General features: G+C 51.8%; 1 protein-coding gene and 1 long non-coding RNA gene across 2 annotated transcripts in view; one reads left to right on the top strand and one right to left on the bottom strand.

Annotated features, from left to right (window-relative positions):
* Ptprn2 (protein tyrosine phosphatase receptor type N2) overlaps positions 1 to 16320 on the top strand; it is a 653364-nt gene that overhangs the window by 495800 nt on the left and 141244 nt on the right.
* LOC121139199 lies at positions 1599 to 8446 on the bottom strand. The gene is made up of 2 exons (XR_005876055.1): positions 7043 to 8446; positions 1599 to 5598 (listed from the first exon to the last, which is right to left on the bottom strand). It is a non-coding gene; the product is annotated as an uncharacterized LOC121139199 (long non-coding RNA).

The following is a 16320-nucleotide window of genomic DNA, read 5'->3' as shown; positions in this document are numbered from 1 at the left end:
CTCCATTCTACTGAGGGCTTGGGGGGGGGCAAGAAATGGACCCTCGTGGGTGTGTTCAGTGCTACACTGGTCAGGACGCCGTCTGCATTGCAACTCAGAACTCGGGGGAATAGCAGTTCCAGCGTGTATCCATCCTCCACTGCATTCCCCAGCCCCGCCGCTTCCAAAAACTCCTGGAGTCTCCAGGTTGTGTAGAATGCTACATACATACATACATACATACATACATACATACATACATACACATACATACATACACCTTCTCCTCTTGACTTCCCGGCACGCACAGCATCACTGTGATCATAACCACCCAGGAGCATGAAAAGCCATTCCTGAAGCGGCACAGAGCTCTACTTTTTTGCCTCAAGGACTCGAGTGGCGATTCAAAGCCTCGGACATCAGGCACCCAACGGTTGTATTTAAGAGCGGGGCATCTCAAGCATCAGGGCCCCACAAACAATCTGGGACACGGCCAGGAAGCATTCCTTCTGCTCTTTCTGTTCTCCCCCTCCCCGTGGGGAGGGTGGTATTCCAGTATAGATCAGAGGAGATGCCAACCCGAAACTGAAAGCATTACGGCATCTGTATAGCCCCAAGCCACACTTGCCACATCTCCCGACTTCCTGTGAGTCCTGCTGTAAGTCCTGGTGACCCTGCTCCTTTGGGAGCCCCTTCTCCCCTCCCCCCCAGTTGTCCCCTCTGATGTCAGAAAACTGTAGCGTTCAAGCACAGCCGGCCTAAAAGTTGGCCTCCCGGAGTCCAGGAAGCAAAGCGCCATCCGAGGCTGAAAGCCGCATGCTGGGGCACAACCTGACTCTTGTCAATGCAGCTACTGGGTGTGAGGCCCTTGTTCCAATAGATTTTTTTTATTTAATGATATACTACCGAGGGAGCCCCACGGTGTTTAAAAGCAAAAGCATCTGTGCTGCAATAAAGTTTGCGAGAATGTTCGCCAATGCGGGCTGGGGAAGATGGCCCAGTGGTTAAGAACACGGGTTACTCTTCCCAGGAGTCTGTCTCCCATCACCTGATGACCCCAGCTCCAGAGGATCCGACACGCTGTCCTGAGCTCCGAAGGCACCAGGCACGCGTGTGGCGCACAGGCGTGCACGCGGGCGTTAACACCCATGCACACAAAGTAATAAAGCAGCAATGTTAAAGTCTAAGAACTTCAGTCACCAGGGCGTTGAGGCTCTTTGGGATGCTAAGAAGGGCAGGAAGGGGCTGCAGCAGCTGGGTCCTGTGCCTCTGTGTTTCCTGGGGGCTGATAGCCCCCACGTAGCCATCCTAGGCCAATCCCCACACTTGCCTCAAATGCACGCTGTCCAAGCGGTGTGTTGTGGGGGGGGCGGAGGCGGGGGAGCACCTCCAGGTTAGGATGCTGCATCCTCCAATCACGGTCGGGTTCTGTGCAGGATTCTGCCAGGGCTGTGGTGCCCAGATGTTTTTGGTGTGGAAACGGTGCCCATTTCCACACAGGTCAGAGGTGATCCGTGCAGAGCCCCTGATAAGGGAGCATTGACTCCCACCTACTGTGTGCATTCATCACTTATCTCGTGGCTGTGATAATATATGAGATAAATGCAACTTGGCAAAAGAAGGAAGGAAGGGTTTTATTTTGCTTCATAGTTCGAGGGGAAACAGGCAGCAGAGGGTACAGCCCATCACCACCAGGAAGTCAGGAAGCAGAGAGTACAGCCCATCACCACCAGGAAGTCAGGAAGCAGAGAGTACAGCTGGTCACATCCAATCAGCAGCCAGGAAGCAGGAAAAAAATGGATGCTAGTCTCTCCTCCTTTACATTCAGTCCAGGCCCCCAACCCGTGGAATGGCATGGCCTGCAATTAAGGTGTGTCTTCCAACCTGGATTGACCTAATGTAAACAGTCCCTCACAGATGCGCTACAGCTCTGTCTCCTGTATGATCCTAGGCCCCGTCCAGTGGACAATCAGTATCAACTATTATATTCTTCTATACGTGGTTCCTAAGTCTCAGGCGTGGAGATGTAAAAGAACTGGTCCTAGCCGGAAGGCCAGCCCCTCCACGTCCCTGAGACAGGACATCAAGCCAGGTTCCACCAGGCTACAAGGTTGTCCTTCAAGGGACCCCCTTATGTGCACGGCTCACTTGACATGTGTGCCCAGAATCATGCCCGGGGATGCACGGGTCCCTTGACCCCGCATGGAGTCAAGCCTGCCTGAGGTGCCATGGAAGGCATCCAGGTTGTCCGTGGATGATTCTCAACACACATGGCCATATTGGGGACAGCTCATGCGACACCAGTGTGTAGGGGTGAGCCTACAAAGCTATGTGCCCAAAAGGGGCGGAGATATGAAGATTAGACAGGTGGGCTATTTAAGGAAAGAAAAAGGATTCTCTCGCTCTCTTTTCCTCTGGAAGCCTGCCACGCTTTCTGTCCCCCCCAGCTTGTATGTAAATAAATATATTATATTCCATATTACATTGGCCTCCTGTCTCACCACTGTCTGGCTACAGGGCGACAGCCCTCCACAGGAGTGCCTGGCCAGGCTGTCTGGAGAAGTGGATATGCTTAGGTGAAGGCGGTGGGCCGCTCATAATGTGTACAAAGTCTTTTCACAAGGTAGTTGTCAAGTCAACTTTTCAATAGGCACACGAAATAAATGCAGCTGACCCAAGAACTTGGCTGATCATATTCGTCCATGGTGCTGGGGTGACCCTGCTACAGGCTTTTCCCGGCTAAGGAGATACAACTGCCCCCCGGGAATATCATGGAGCCTCTACAAAGGGCACTGGCTGGAAACAAACATATTCTACCCTTTACAGATGTCAAGTCATAACACCAGGAGGGGCACGTCTGTAGAGGGAAACTATTACCTGGCTTCAAGGCAGGGGCTTCCTGCTGTCCCTGGCCACTTACGCCCTGCTCCAGTTGTCTTCTCCCGGAATGAACGGAACCACACATAAAATGGGCACGCAGCATCCTGCTCGTAAGCAAGGCCCCAGGAGCTAGCTGGTCGAGAGGTCATGGTCGTCTTCCCCATTGATGCGGTATTCCAAGTCACCTATCGTCTCACGCAGCCTATGGATCACCCAGGTGGCGGCAAGTCCTCACACAGGGGCTCAAAACCTTCATGCATACACCCACCAAAGTCCCTAATTCAGGAGTCACAGAGTTGGCTCTCCGGAGGCCTCTATTCTTAGTTTGTGGATCCCACCTTCTTACTGTGTCCCCACAGTCCCCCCTCTGTATTTCTCCATCTCTGGTATCTCATATATTTTATGAAGACATCAATAGTATATTGTCAGCAGGGCTTATATTTTCCCTCATTGAACCTTTAAAGGCTTTATAAGTTGTGCGTCGTGGCTTCAGTATATGGATTGGCAGGGTGTGGTGTGTGTGTGTGTGTGTGAGAGAGAGAGAGAGAGAGAGAGAGAGAGAGAGAGAGAGAGAGAGAGAGAGAGAGAGAGAGAGAGAAGAGAGATCGATCTAATCCATAACTCCCACTAGGTGTTTTTTACATGAACAGAGTGAGACCCACAGGCCTTCTGGCTTAGCTTGGAACTCACTGAACTCACTGAGGAACACCTTTGCCTTCCTCTGAACAGCTTCAGGAAAGGAGGTGTCAGGGTCAACAAGGACCCGTTCCATAACGGGTGCTGCTCTGTGACCTGCTACCTCTCAGAGACAACCTAGCATTCACGCACGCTGGGACGCAGAGTTGGGATCCACCCAGGCAGGACTGGAACATGCAGATGATTCCTACAGTGTACGCTTGTGACTTAGGACTCAAGGGTCCACAATGGCCACCCGAGTTCCCCTTTGGAGACCCACCCGGTGAGCCACAAGCTAGAAAGCCAGAGAGGGTTAGGGAGATGCAGGAGAGCTCCTTCAGAGACAGCTTCATGATGTCACAGGCACACTTCCCATGCTACAAAAGACTCCAAGCACCGAAATCGTACGATGCACTGTCCCAATGTCCCCTCAGCCCTTGGGAGCAGCTAGTCACTGAGAAAATGCTCTGCACGTACTTTGCAGGGTGAGCAGTTGAGCACAATTCTTTCTTGAACAATGCTGTGCATCTCCCCCACACATCCCTGAGCTCGGGATCCAGCCCAGGAGTTAGGTCAGGTCTGCAGTTGAAAGTATGTGAGAGCCATCCGACGTCTCACACTTGACTCCAACTCCTTGCTTTCAAGCGCCCTCCGAATCTTGGGCGACCTCGTCGTTTCTGAGGGGGGAGATTTGAAACCTTATGTTTAAAGTCGGATCTCCTGAGATTTTGCGTGTGAGCCCAGATAAGGTTCACATCACTGGGATGGATAATCACACCCACGCTAGTCCATCTGTCCCAGTGGCCCTTGTGCCCAACACAACAAGACTCGGTTGGCTCCACAGGCATAGGTAAGGGCTGTCATATTTACCAATGTAGTCTCCGTTTAGTTCCAAGGTGTCATGTGGTGGGCTTTCTAGCCAAGGTCAGGGAAGGGTTGCTTGACCCATCTCTAGTCAAGACTAAGCTAGTCCATGGGAGTAGGGCCAGAGGAAAGCTAGATGGTGGCCACTGGATTCATTTCAAAGCAACATATGCACATGAACTCCTAGGTACTCAATAAAACACCTTAGTGACAATGTAGGTACTCAGCAGGGCAGGGTTAAGCTCCCCGGGAGCCCCAGTGATCATGTAGGTACTCCATAGGATGGGGTTAAGTCCCCCGGGAGCCCCTAGTACATCACAAACACTGAGCTGCCTGTGGCATCATAGGTGCTGCTCTTCTAGAGAGGTGACACCTCCACAGCGGCCCCCCAAAGCATCTGCTGCTGAGCGATGTCCACGGTTTGTGTTCATCACGCCGTGAAAGGTGTGAAGATGGACAAGTCTGGAGGTGGGGGGCAGGGGGCGCTAGCCAAACGCCTGGCTTGTACGGTTGACCTATTGGCCCTCACTCTTCCGTCTAGGCAGAGGCGTGAAGGTGTGACCTCACGGGCTAGCACTCCGGCAATGGAGGTAGCTTACATTGTCGTTCCAAAGCCCAGGGAAAGGGCATCGTTCCAGGAATAAGTATAGCCTGTAATATCTTAGTAAGAAGGGAGCATAGTTAAGAATAGATAATTCTATTTATTCTGGCATCTTGGCTGAATCACTGTTTAGTCATTGGGATGTTGCTAAAATATTTGCACATCTCTGGGGATGGGAGATGTTGAAAGCCAGCCTTCCCCCTTTCTGTCTCTTACAAACAAGCTTGCAAAGGAAGTCTGCTAACAAGGCTGCGTGCGGTTCTCGCTTTAGGAGGCAGTCAAGCATCCGTGGAGCATGTCTTTGTGCCCGTGTCTGTGGCCCGGGTCACACGGGGGGAAACACAGACGTGGGGAATGAGTCCCGAGTCTCCACGGAAAGTGCATGGCCTGTTTACTCTTTCCTCGGTGAGTCGTGGCCGAACCCCCGTGTACTTGGTCTGCATTCCCCAGCAAAAAGGCAGAGGCAGCAAGGCAGTCTTATCACAGCAGAGCTAGCTTTGTGCATGACACCAAATGACAGGAAGTAGCCTCAACCTTCTGAGGAAGAGTGAAGGAGCCCTGGTAGAGCATGGGACGTGCGAGAAGCGTCTGGAATGATGCTGTAGGAACACAAGGGATGCAGGAACATGAGGGCTTGCAGACCTCTCCCAGGACTTCACCTGCCCCCCTGCCCCCCCTGCCTACCCCACCCCCACAGGGCAGACAGGGGTCCATGCATACGCTGTGACAATTCCCACTCACTGCACTTCATCCTCTACTCTGGAGAGGAAGTTGTTTCCTGTGGCCCTCCCAGGTGTCCCCTCCCAGCTTGTGAGCCCCGGAGGCTTCATTCTACTTCCTACCCACCTCCCAGTGCCCAGGGGCCAGGTAGAAGATGAAAAGTCCCCGCCAACCACCCCAGATTCTTCTAACGGGTGGAACCACCCAAACCCCTCCTGTTTGTGTAGCTGGAGTTTCCTGTCCCGCCAGGCCCCACTGCCCGCTTCAGCCCCAAATAAACGCTCGGATGCCATATTAATCATAACACCGTTGGCTAAATGTCTGGGGCTTTTCTATTGGCTAGCTCTGTCTTAATGATTAACCAATCTCTATTAATCTATGCATTTCCACATGGTCTTGGCTTACTGGAGAATGCCCGGACCCGTTATTCCTCCCTCCACCACACGGCATCTTTCTGAGGTCTCCCTCCACCTACCTTTCCCAGGATTCTCCTTGTCTCCTAGTCCCGCCTGTGTCCCTGCCTCTACTGGCCAAACAGTGTTTTATATTCATCAACCAATAAGAGAAACACATATAGAGAAGGACATCCTCCCCCCTTCACGTTTGGACGACGAAACTTCCTTAAAGAAAAATCAACTCAGGAAAAGGAGTGCACGGTGTGGCCATGCGGCAGGCACAGCCCCTCGAGGTCAGAGTTCAGGCAGCAGCGAGGTCTAACTGAGGCCCAGACTGCAGAGCATAGCACAGCCTCCCCCAGATCCCCAACCAACCACCCGAGGTCATGCGTGGTTTGGCCCCTCTTCTTTCTTTACACAAAGACATCAAAGAGGCGATAGCGTGCAATAGTCTGCGTTGCACAACGCGGTCGTCTCCAGCGTGGCAAGTAGGCAGACAGGAAGCTCTCCGGGGTGGGGGTGGGGGTCTCAAACCTGAGCTCATCCAGTCTTTGAGGGTCTATTCCAGGGCGTGCAGGGCTGGCCTGGGTGGGGAACTCATTCCTATTTGTTCCAATTTCATTAACCGCATATAAGAAAGCAGGCAAAAGCAATTCATGCAAATCCTTTTTTCAATAGTCTTGAGACATTTTACCTTTTGATAATAGGCAGACGGGCCGAAAGAGCCGCAGACAAGCAAGTTTTGAGGGCCCAATTTAAAATTTGAGCTACCTTTCTTTCCTACCTCTTCAAAAGCTTTTCGGAGGATAAGAGTATAATCCCTTAGTTGGGTACAAATGTTTTGAGACTTTGTGTTCCTAAAATCCAATCTCAATGGGTCTTGAACTTTAAAGCCGTTTTGTGTTTTGAACCAAAAGGCACCGTGTACCTCCTATCCTGGGGAGTACAAGCATCTTCCCTGTCCTCGGCCCAGACCCTGGATGGAGCAGATGCTTGGAGTACCATTCCTGTGTCAGCTTCAGGGCTGTGGTACTGGCCTCTTCTCGACAATGGCCTCCTGGCTTCTCCTGTGCCAGCCACGGAATCTTCCTGCCCAGAGCAACCCAGTTCACAAGCTCCTGGGGACCAAGCGGGAGGTATCAAGAAGGTCACTTGGGAATTTTATCTGCACAGACAGCTGCATCCAGTCCACTGGGGTCCAGAGACAGGCTGAGCAGGCTCATTACCAAACGCTCCTGGGGTGCCTGCATGTGACCCTCCAGGGACAGACAGGGCCCATCTAGTACCCACAGGGTGAGCTGGGGCCCACAGGTCCATGTAGCTAAGGGGGATGACACTGGGCTGAGCTGGGCTGTGACACTGTCACTTGGTGAGCATGGGGATGGCAGAGTTTACCACAGCCAGGACCCCAGATTTGCACCTGGCAACCCACAGCACCACACCTTCCACACCATTTACACCGATGCCTCTCCCGCCCCTTTTCTCCCGGTCATTCACAAAAAGTCGCCACCGGCCTCTTCTAAGCAGCCCCGCCACATTAAGTAGGTGATGTACGGCCATCCCCACTGTCCACCCCTAGAACTTTCTTGTCTTCCCATATTGAGATGCTGTCCCCGTTAAACAGTTACTCTCCAGGCCCCTTCCAAGCCCTGGGGGTGCCCATGGTTTGCTTTCTCTCTGGGAATCTGATAGCCCCTTGGGTCTTCCTGAGGGCGGGATTGTACGATATTCATCCTTTAGAGATGCTGGCCCACTTTTCTGATCATAACACCTCCAGGGCTCATCCAGTTGTTGAATGTGCCAGAACCTCCTACCTTAAAGGCATAAAAAAATTCTAGAATGCGGATGGAATGCATGTTGCTGACGCACACGTTTTAGGAGGCAGCCTTGGGTTGCTCCCGCCCCCCTTGGCTGTTGGGAAAAGTGCCTCTATGCACATACATCTATCGGGGTCCCAGTTTTCAGTTCCAGAAGAAGAACCCCCGGCTCCTTCAGTGATCCCACGTTGACCTGAGGACCCTGGCTCCCAGGGGGAGTGGTGCCATCTGCATTTCCACAAGAACCGAGGCTCCAAATTCCCCACCTCCTCACCAGCACGTGTTATGCTTTAATTTTTACAGTTGTCATCCCAACAAGTGGGTTCTCTCTGAGACCTGATTGGTTCCCAACATCAGAGATGCTGGGCATCTTCTCTGTGTCCTCCTTGGGATCCGTGCATCTGTTTTGGAGAAAGGTCTTCCAAGTCATTTCCCCACTTTGAACTCAGATGCACACACAAGTGTGTGTGTGCCCATGTGTGTGTGTGTGAATGTGGGCATGGGCATGTGTGTGAGTGTGTGCATGCACGCGTGTGTGCAAGAATGAGTGTGTGAGCGGGTGTGTGCATGCATGCGTGCATGTGCGTGTGTGTATGCACGCGTGAGTGTGTGATCGGGTGTGTGCATGCGTGTGTGCGCATGCTCGTGTGTGTGTGTGTGTGTGTGTGTGTGTGTGTGTGTGTAGAGCCCCCTGCACCCCTGTATACTGTGGGTAATAATCACTGGATACTGTTCATGAAAGGTTCTTTTGTTTTTATGTTTGATGAACCTGAATTTATCTAGTTCTGCTTTCTTTGTCTGTTTCTAGTATTATATCAAGGAAATCATTACCAGATCTGATGCAGAAAAGACTTCCCTCTGTGTTTTCTCTCAAGTCAATAGTTTTCTCTCTGCCACTCAATCGTGGCTCTATTTTGAGCTAGCTCTTGCATGGAGCATTACATAAGGGCCTGAATTGTTTTTTCTGAGTGAGGATCTCGTTTTCCCACACCATTTATTGGAGAGAATGCCCTTTACCTGTGGATTTTTTTAAGGTCAGTTTACTTTTTATATGGCATATGGGGGAAAAGGTAATTTTTGAGTGAAATTTAAGTGAACTTCCGATCAGCACCTGTTTTTTAATTGTAAAATTCATTTAGCACGGTCTTTAAAATATTGATAATATATCAAGTCAAATATTGGCTCTTTTCAGTTTAGCGTGATGTATGCTTTTTAATTCACCATAGATTAATTATGTAAGGGAAAAAGTGTGCTCCACGAAAAGCAAACTCAACAATAATATGCCTTGTTTAGTTTGGGAACTAAACGCATATTGAAATGGAAATGGAACCTTAAGTAGGTACTGCGTCTCTCCTCGAAAACAAAAGATGTGGCAGTGGCCTGCCGCGGATGCCCTCGCCCTCCCAGTTTAAAAAGTCCATGCTTTAGCTGCCAAGGTTTGTTTATGAATGCAGAGATGAAATGAGGAGTGTCAGGCTACTACTATTTGTAAGTGAGCTTTGTTGGTAAGCACGTCTCAGATTCTGGCCATCTGAATTCTTGGCACATCAGAAGTTGGGTTGGGAACTCCCACCCTGAATGCTCAGTCAAGCACACAAGTTGTTTAAGGGAGGGCCATTCTGACCGGGTAGAGGTGAACCGTCACATTGCCGTGGCTACTCTGTGGCTCCCTGTCAGGTGGTTTGCAATGGATCTCTGAGTGGGAAACCCTAACTACTTAGTACTCATCATGGCTCATCAGCTGGCTTGGGCTAGAAGAGGTGCCCGTTAGTTGGGCACGGCACGGCTAACCCCGGCAGAAGAGATGGCTGCCTGAGAGCAGGTGACAGGAAGCAGGGAGAATACAAGCAGCTCACAGACGGGTTGAGGACAGGAGGTCCACACCTCGTAAGACTCCCCCGTGGGGCCTGCAGTGCTCATGTGAGGTACAAGCAGAGCCTCCTCAGCAGCTGGAGACATTGTCAGGAGAAAAGGGGCATGGTGCATATTACTGGTGGGGCAGGCAAGCTGAGACCCCCCCAAGACTTGCTTTCTCTAAAGGTAAACAGTCTCCAGTGCTCAAGGGGTGCAGAGGTTAGTCTGGGAGCTTGCCTGTACTGTGGGGTGCAGAGGTTAGTCAGGAAGCTTGCTTGTACTATGGGGTGCAGAGGTTAGTCAGGGAGCTTGCCTGTACTATGGGGTGCAGAAGTTAGTCAGAGAGCTTGCCTGTACTGTGGGGTACAGAAGTTAGTCAGGGAGCTTTCCTGTATTATGGGGTGCAAAGATTAGTCAGGGAACTTGCCTGTTGTTATTGTGGGTACAGAGGTTAGCCTGTTACTATAGGGTACAGAGGTTAGAGTGTTACTATGGGGTGCAAAGGTTAGCATATTATTCATGTGCTCCTGTGGGGTGCGGAGGTTAGTCTGTTACTATGGACTACAGGTTAGTAGGGGAGCTCGCCTGTTACTATGGGAGAGCATCTCTAAGAGTCTGTCAGGAGTGGGGGAGTAACTATAGTATCTACTAGCCCCACCCAGATCAGGCGTACAGTCTAGCAGCTAGGATGAATGCTCAAGTTGGACTCCTGTCATCGTGGCGTCCACCGGGAACAGGCGCTGCAGACCAGGAAGAAAGGAATCAGGGGACTCTCATTCTGGCTCTGAGAGAAGTCACTGACACGCACATCCCTTCTTCAGTTTCCTGAGGGAGTCGTGCGGTCACCGAAGCCTGGGGAGGGGTCACCGCATGCCCTCGAGGGGAACCGTGAATATTTTGGCCCATTCATGTCCAACCATGGGCCCAGAAGCTAACGGCACAGACTGGGAGAGGGATACATCCCCTAGCTAGGAAAACTCATCAGTGCTCTTTCAGTTGAACCAGGGCCCTGTTTACTGGGGATGTGTGCACAGGGGTGGGGAGAGAGGGGGAGCGCCACAGACAAACCCTATCCATTCTGTGAGGAGACAGACGTCTGGAGGGGGGGGGAGCCAGGGGTGAGACCTGCTGCTGGGCTCCTGTCTCTGTGACCCTTCTCCTGGCCCCTGACACAGTCTGAGGAGAGGCCTCCCCCGATGCCAACTTCTTCTGGGCAGCCATCCTCAACAGGGAGGTGGCTTGCACCCCTTCAAACTGAGACACCCCCCACCCCGAGAAACGCTCATCAGTTTAAAAGACAGCTAAGGGGCAAACTACCTTTCCAGGGGGGCAATGCCAACCTTGACTGACTTTGTTGAACAGAACTGAGTCAAGGTTGTGCAAAAAAACATCCAAAACAGTAGTCCTTGAACTTTGCAAGTTTTTTTTGTTTCCTCTCTTTTCTTACTCTTTCTCTGTGGGCTTTTCAAGCCAGGGAAGCTTTGCAGAAGTCATACAATAAGCTTTAAATATAAGCTCGTTTCCATCCAGGGATTCCAACACTGTTCGGTTGAAGAATTTATCTCTCACTGGATTTTCCAGCTGACCTCAAATATTTGCCTCTCCAAATTATTCAGGAGGTAGACGTATCCTAGAGACCAGCTTCCTTCTTAACTGTGCGAGCCTCCTACGGAGGCTGTAACAAAGTTCCCCCAAACTCAGAAACCTAAAGTCACAGACAGCTTTTGTCCCCGGGAGTGTAAAGTCTGAAATAGAATCCAAGTGGGTCCCGACCCACCAAGGACCATTCCTGCCTCTCCCAACTTCTAGGGGTTCACAACCATCCTTGGGTGTCCCTTGGACTGAGATAAATCACTCTGGTCTCTGTGTCATTGTCCCATGAACCTTAACAGAGACCCTGTGTGTCATCCCATGCTGCCTCCTTATAGAGTCCCAGGCACTTCGTGTCAGGCTACTGATGGGGGAATGTCCTTCTGTGTATATATATTGCCCTATTGGTTGATAGTTAAGCACTGTTGGCCAATAGGGAAGCAAGATAGGGGGGGACTAGGAGTTGAGGAGGATTCTGGGAAATGTAGTCAAGAGTAGGTGTCGCCAGGTGATCCCGGGGAGAGAGGACGCATGAGGTTGCGTCCTCGGTAAGATAAGAGTTTATAAATATATATTAGTATTTATGGGTTACTACTTAAGACAGAACTAGCCAACGAGAAGCCCTCTGCATTGGCCAACAGCATTGTAGCAAATAGAGTCCCTGTGTGTTATTTCGGGGGCTAAAGGGGGCAATGGAACCCAGGCGGGAATCTTGCAACAGGCTACCATTTGTAAAATGATTCCCCTAGCCAAATGGATCTGTGGCATCCACCAGCAACGTCTAAAAGTTGGTGTCCGGGAGTTGGGCTTCTGCGTGCCTTTTAGGGGACTCCCAATCCAACCTGCACCCCAACCCAAGAGTTTTGTTCACTCCGGGAGGAGATGTGAGGGCAGGGGCATCTAGTCGTTCTCCTGGTGGGCCAAAGCGTACCTGGCTCAACAACACCCAGGGGCAACATTCACGTCTGCCCCACTTGCATGCTCAATGCCACCTCAAGTCCTACAAGGACTACGTGACCAGTAAGAAGCCATACGGACGCCTGAGCCTCTGATCCTCCCAGCCACAACGAGTGCTCCTTTCTCTAAATTCCCAAGGAACCGGACACTTCAGTTAAGAGCACCCGTCCCATGACCAGCCCACGGGACCCATTCTGTTGCTGGCTATCTACCTCACCGGTGAGAACCTCATAGACAGAAAGCACGTCTCGTCATCTTTGTGGCCCGCACAGTAGCTGTTACGGTGCCTTGAACGTAATAAGAACCCAGTAAATGTGTGACGACCAGGTGCTAAATGAGTTAATTAGTTAACGTGTGCTCTTCCTTGAAACACATCTCTTGGTCTAGCTGGAGCGTGTATTCAAGAGACCTCTGGGGAATTTCCAGAAGGCAAAATTTGGGGAAACACTCCACAGAAGGGCAGAGCCCTCTTCTCACCTCCTCAAAGTGTCTCTGCCTGTCCTCCCGAGGGAAGTCTCTGCCGCCATTACTCTCATCCGTGGTTGAGCTAGAAGTTAGAGGCGGAGGCAAGCCGCAGGAAGTCTGGCTTGAGTACCCTGCCAGCTCCGCAGGCACCTCTACTGGCCATGGGGGCAAGAAAGAGCTAGGAGGTTCCATGGCTACCTGGGGCTGCACCGCACACGGCACCTAGGATAAATGCAAAAGGGACCCAAAGCGTGTTCAGCCGTCAGGAGGCAGGCTCATCAAAACCAGGCTGGAGTGGAAGCTCCCTTCCAAAGCTAAGCAGGTCCTGGGCTGGCCGGAGGCAGGTTGCAAAAGCCGGAAGAGAGGTACACGCGTGATATATGTTCCACATTCCCAGGAGGTTCAGAGTGCGGTGGCAGCACAGAGGTCACTAGAAACTGGAAACTTAGGCTCCCAGCAGGGACTCTGGAGGGGGGGGGCTCCCAGCTGTGTGCAGCTAGGGGTGCTTAGCCAATGAAGTGGACTTGTGGGGTTCTGAGGATTCCAGAGGGCTGTACATATCACAGTGATCAATGGGGGGGGCATAATGGTCAGAATGTTCGTGTTCCTCAGAGCTTGATATCCTGCTGCGGGTCACACAAAGTCAGGAGAAAGGGACATAGGAAAAAAACCAGGTGGGTTGTTTGTTTGTTTGTTTCCTTATGCACGCACTGACGCTAGAACAAACCAAACCACCCAGCTCTCTGCCTGGCCTGGGCTGCCTGCCCCGCCCATACCCGGGACTGTGTAGCTTGCAGACGCCTTCCTAACTAAGCCCTTGGCTGAGGTGATGCGAAAACAGAGAAAATGAATTACTTTAAAAATAGCCCGTCCTTCTCTAAGCCACTGTTTGTCAAATTAGTGGATAGTTCAAGAGCTGTAAATCCACTTGCCAAGTTCATTCAAATTATTCTGGTTCTCATCATCTTTCCCAAATCTCACACTTATCGCAGATTTATTTATTCTCAGTGGCCCCCACCCCACCCCCACCCCACCCCACCCCCAGCGCCCACATGACGGCTTAGGAGAGATTACAAAAGGAATTTATAGCAGGTTAAAAAAAAGAGACGTCACCATGGCAAGGCCACCCACAGAAAAATCCAAGGACAAAGCATTTTCCTCCTAGAGATGCACCCAGAGATGCAATGTGATTTTCCTGGGGGAAAGACAGCCCAGGGCCTGGTGGCTCATCATCATGGGAGCACAGCCGCTTGGAAGGAAGCTGACAACAGCCTCATGCTGACATCTCCAAGCGACACCGTGGCGGACGCCATTAATGTCCCTCTGCTGGCAGGACCCCGAGCCTTTGCGGAGGCAAGCATCTGCACTTGACTGTAGAGTCAAGTGTCACCGGTGAGCTCCCGCCACCCCAGGCCTGTGTCTACCAACAGGAAGTAGCCCGGTCTATAGCTGCAGAAGGAATTGGGCCCATTGAGAGCCGGGCTGGCTTGAAATACAGCGATCTTTCTGCATGAGGGGCCCCACCCCCCACCATGAGCAAGCGTGTGGGTGTAGCAATGTATTTGTCCCCACACCTGTAGCGTGGTTACAGGTGCAGACATGGCCAGTTAAAGGGAAAGGGATCAGGGCTCGGAAGACCCCTTTGAGTTGCGGAGAGCATCTGGGAGGCAGGGTCTGCATCTCTGGAGCAGGAACACCACGACAGTCAGTCGCTAGTTTTATGTGTAAGTTCTTTCCCCCAGATAAACACCGTCTATTATCCTGCCAGGTCTGGTTCATTTGTTACTGCCCGCCTACCATCTGGTGCCCATGAAGGATCTCATGCTCTACCCATATACGGGCCTGTGGAGGATTCAAGAAAAACCCTTCTTCCTAGGTAGATAAGCAGCAGGGACTATGGGTACCATCTTCACACCCAGGAGCCAAGTTCAAGCCTTCTGGGCCTGTTTACAGAAATGAACCTTGAGTGAGTCAACTCACTCCTCTGAGTCCATGCCAGGCTGTTTGTGATGATGACTGCAGGGCGTTGCACGACAAGGCTGACGACCCACCATGGAGCCAGCACTCACCTGCGGCCACCCTGCCGGCTGTCACCACACCCGACGTCCCCACCCCTGCCTCCCCTAGTGAAGTCAGGACCGAGTAAGCATTGCTAGTGGAGCCGCCACTCACTGTGGATGGGTGCATTCATCTTGAAGATGATGCAGGGACACCGTGAATGGCCTCTGTAGCCATTCCCATGCCCCACTGACATCAACATCTAGCACGAGGAAAACACTCACTTCCACCTGGGGTTTTTCTACTGTTTTGTAAGACTATATATAAGACTGCTCCCTCCTTCAAGAGAGAGACCTCTTAGCACTTGCAATAAACACACACACAAACTCTCTCTCTCTCTCTCTCTCTCTCTCTCTCTCTCTCTCTCTCTCTCTCCTGGCAATAAAGGCAGCACATGCATTGTCTTAGTACAAGCAGCTGGACGTCTTGTCTTTCTTTTCTTGATACCTCGGAGTTGCTTGTGGCGCGGGCGCCGCAATTGGAGGTCCCACCGAGATGTGAAAGCCAGACGCCGCCAAGATACAGCACCACACTTCAGGGTGACGCTTGCCTCACCTCTCAGAATGCGGCTACTTCGTCGTTGGCGCTTAGGGTGTCCAAGGAGTTGTCCTGGCCAGCCGCAGACTGTGGCACCGCCAGGCTGGCGCCTTCCTTTCCGCCTCTTCTCTTCTTGATAGTCTGCCGGGCTGGCGTCTCCAAGAGGACAGTGACCGTGCATGCTCAGCATGCCACCTCTTCCCGGCGTGACCCCCATTCAAGTTACTTCACACCTCTCTCCAGCGTGAGGGACAAAAAAAAGGCAGAGCAAAATGGTGTCTGCTCAGTGAGGGTGACAGGAGAGCCCCCCAAACACTGACAGCACAGCAGGAGGCTAGAGTCTCCCTAAGGAAGGCAGGTAACCTGCTGACAAGTGTCCCCGGTGCAGCCTCCCTGTCTCTGCGTTTGAGTCCACTCATCCTACAAGGTCCAGGCTTCCTAGTCCCGTAGGATAGTCACTTTCTGAAGAAGGAAGTAGGTGGAACATTTTGCCCAGAGCAATTATGTGTCTAGAAAACAGTTTCTAAGCTCCTGAGTTTTCTCCGTGTTGAAGCCGCCCTAGGGGCCATCACCTGAGCTCATCACTTTGGCTTGACATACAGACCAAGTTCCTTGGGACTCAGGATGGCATCTAGCCCTGGGGGGAAGAGGAGTGTGTACTGGACCTCCGCCATGGTCGGGATACACAGCCACCACTCTGGAGCCAACAACCGGTCAAAGCATAGCTGTCTAACGGGCTGTGTGGTAATAGGCAAGATGAACAACCCTAGCCCCGTGCACAGTGCCAACTAAATTCAGTAATGAGTGCAGGTTGAAAAAAACGCTCGTTAGGGGGCTGGAGAGATGGCTCAGAGGTTAAGAGCACTGACTCCTCTCCCAGAGGTCCTGAGTTCAATTCCCAGCAACCACATGGTGGCTCACAACCATC

Source organism: Mesocricetus auratus, unplaced genomic scaffold, assembly GCF_017639785.1.
Source record: "Mesocricetus auratus isolate SY011 unplaced genomic scaffold, BCM_Maur_2.0 Super-Scaffold_15014, whole genome shotgun sequence".
Taxonomy (NCBI): domain Eukaryota; kingdom Metazoa; phylum Chordata; class Mammalia; order Rodentia; family Cricetidae; genus Mesocricetus; species Mesocricetus auratus.
Note: the sequence above shows the minus strand (reverse complement) of the source record. Positions and strands in the feature narration are given on the sequence as shown.